General features: G+C 52.3%; 1 pseudogene; it reads right to left on the reverse strand.

Moving 5' to 3' along the window:
• Positions 1-1,494: 1,494 nt before the first annotated feature.
• LOC132688627 (nucleoside diphosphate kinase D, mitochondrial pseudogene) lies at positions 1,495-2,728 on the reverse strand (annotated as a pseudogene).
• Positions 2,729-2,929: the final 201 nt, after the last annotated feature.

A 2,929-nucleotide genomic window follows, 5' to 3' on the forward strand; every position in this document is an offset into this window, starting at 1 on the left:
GAAAACGTAAAAAATAAAAAAAAATACATACAAAGGAATAATAGCTTACCATAAACTCACCCCCCGCCCATTACCATTAGAAAGAACAGGGTGAGTCTTGAAAAGGGCAAGAAAGAACAGAGATCTTCTCTAGAAGGTCTGATCTGGAGAGACCTACCAGAAGGAAGCATGCCCAGAGTCCCTTGGAGGGAGCCAGATCTGCAGAAACTCAGTCCTGCCTTTCCTGCAGCTGGAGCCCTGGTCAAAGCACCAATTTCCTGACTCTCCCGAGTGTCCTCTGGCTTCCAGTCCCTCTGGGCAAGTAGATCAAGTCCACGATCATATCTCTTAGCCCTCCCCCAGCTCCAGTCCCTGTTTTAGTTTACTTGGGAACAATCTACTCCCATGTGAAGCCAAGCAGAGTGGGCCTCCGTCAGTGCTGGGTAACTTGGTTAGTTAGATTTAGGGCTCCAACCAGACAGGGACGCCCCAAATTTGAGAAACGTTCTGCTTTGAACTTACCTAGAATTTTGTAACCCAAAAATCTAAAGAAGCAGCTCTCTTAATTCCAGCATATGTGTGTGTGTGTGTGTGTGTGTGTGTGTGTGTGTGTGTGTTGGTTGGTCAGTGTTACAGATTACATTTGGAGAGCGGCTATAATCTTTTTAGGGTTTAGGGCCTTTTAAGGTCTGTATCAGGCCTTGGGCCACCACGAAGGGCAGGAGCAAGAGGTATGAGGTGAAGAGCTGTCAGGCTGCAGGAGGAAGGAGGCGGCTGTCCAGGAGGAAGAAAGGGAAGGAGGGCCAGGCACAGGCTAGCAGGAGGCTTCAGGTCACCCTGACACCTGTTGCCACGGCCCAGTGGCGGTTTCCTGCTGCTTGTCGGGACACGCGTGCACGGAGAACACAATGGGTTTGCCTTAACAAGAAGATGCTTCCTGTTTTGCCACCTGGGTTCAGTGCCGAGAGGAAGAGTTTATAGGTCTGTGTTTTTCACGTCGCCAAGCTCTGTGAGGGAAGGAGTGGGGGCAGGTGAGGATGGGGGTCTGAGGAAAGGTGAAAGGGAAAGCAAGGGAGCAGTTGTTCTAGAAGTGCTCAGAGAAACCTCATGCCGTTCTAGTTTCAGCCCGTGGGGAGAAGGGATGGCCACACTATGCCAACTGTCCCAACAGCTCCGTGCCAGAGCCCCTGTGTGTGGCGGAGGGCTGCCCAGAATCCCCTTGGCTCTTTTTGTTCCTTAGTGAGAACCTGGTGATGACTTCTGCAGTGACCTTTATCTCGGGGAGGTGGTGAGGGCGACTGGAAACTCGGGCTAAAATAGCCTCTGTGGTGAAAGCAGGGGCCGGAAATGGTGAGGTTGATCTTAAGGCGAGTGATGGGTGAGAAATCCACAGTGCCAACTCCCCACCCCCCAGACCGAGCCCACCATTGGGCTAATCCTACATATTTCACAATGGAGTCTGTACATGTTATTAGTTAATTAATTAATTAAGGTGTGTGAGAGGGTAAGCTTTATTTCTACTCTCAGACTCTTACAACTTTCCATAAAGTCTTCATCGTTACCTCAGACATGGAAGAATATAATAAATGATCCACCTCTGTGCATGACACATTGAATTTTAATGTCCACCTCCTCTCGGGGAAGGGAGGTCACACTACACACTTTTGGAGACACCCCAAAGGTTTTCTGGCACTTTGGTACAGAGAGGATTTGGTCCGAGTTCTTGCTGGCTTAGGATACTTAAAGGTGCGTAAAGTTTGGTTGCTCAATCCCCCTGGGCTGCAGTGGGGCAGAAGGTGGACAAGGAGGTGGTCTGGAGCAGATAGGTGGACCATGGATGTGGGCTCAAGTTCTTGTTGACAGAGGTAGTTGATCCTGGGTGGCTGACGGGGTGGCTGAGGGCAGCCTGAGGGCTCAGGCTGGGTAAATGCTGCTTTGGTTGCCTTCGTCTGCCCCATCCACCAGCTCACTGCTCTGGAACCACAGCTGGATCTCCGTCTGGGCCCCCTCCATGGAGTCACTGGTGTGGCTGATGTGGATGCTGAAGTCCCCTCTGATGGTGTCGGGGGCAGTCTCTGCTGAGTCACTGTGTCCTATCAGGGCCCTGGAGGACCAGACCACGTCGAGGCCTTCCCAGACCATGGCTTCCACCAGCCGGAGCTCACGTAGCTGAGGAGGGCTCATTAGAAGGGCTTCGTCTGCAGGTCACGACAGTGCTTGGCAAGGACTCTGGTGCCTGTAGCATCTTCATCCCCACCCGGCTTGAAGCCCCTCCTCTCAAAGCACAGGATCACATCCCCAACAAGCCGCTGCTGCATCCCACCTGACTTCACCGCAGTCAGGGTCCACTCCTGGGTCCAGGAGGACCCTCCCGAGTTGGGGCATATGAACAGGCTCAGGCCCAGGGCCTAGAGCCACTCAGCAGTCCCCACGGCACATTCCAAGAAGCTGCCCGTGATCTCTCACCTGCGGGCTGCTGGCTCAGTGCCTGGAGTTTGTATATGTTAGTTATTAGAAAGCCCAGTGTCTTTATGCTTGTTTAGCTCAAGACCATCTGTTGTGGTGGGAGAGTTTGGAGTTCCAGTCTCAGCCTGGCCTGCCAAGTTTCCAGGAGCCCCTCTCTTGCTTCCTCCTCTGGGGACTGAACCAGATGACCTTGGATGTCCTCTCTGGCCTCACGGTTGGGGATTCCATTGATCATCTCCAGGAGGGGCTGTGGCGTTCAGAGAAGCTCTGTTTAAGCACATTTCGGAAATCCTAGTAGAGCATTGGTGAGAAAAAAAAACACAGGAGGAGTCTTGAAACCATCCTTCTCACACAGTTGTTTAGGGAAACCATGTCTGCTTTTTTCTCCTCTTGTGCATGCAAAGCCCTTCTCAACACAGCTCATTCACCAGCCCTGGCCTCAGTCTCCAACCCCAACCTGTACCCAGCCTTTCTGGGCCAACTT

This window comes from Panthera onca, chromosome E1, assembly GCF_046562875.1.
Source record: "Panthera onca isolate mPanOnc1 chromosome E1, mPanOnc1 haplotype 2, whole genome shotgun sequence".
In the NCBI taxonomy this organism is placed as follows: Eukaryota; Metazoa; Chordata; class Mammalia; order Carnivora; family Felidae; genus Panthera; species Panthera onca.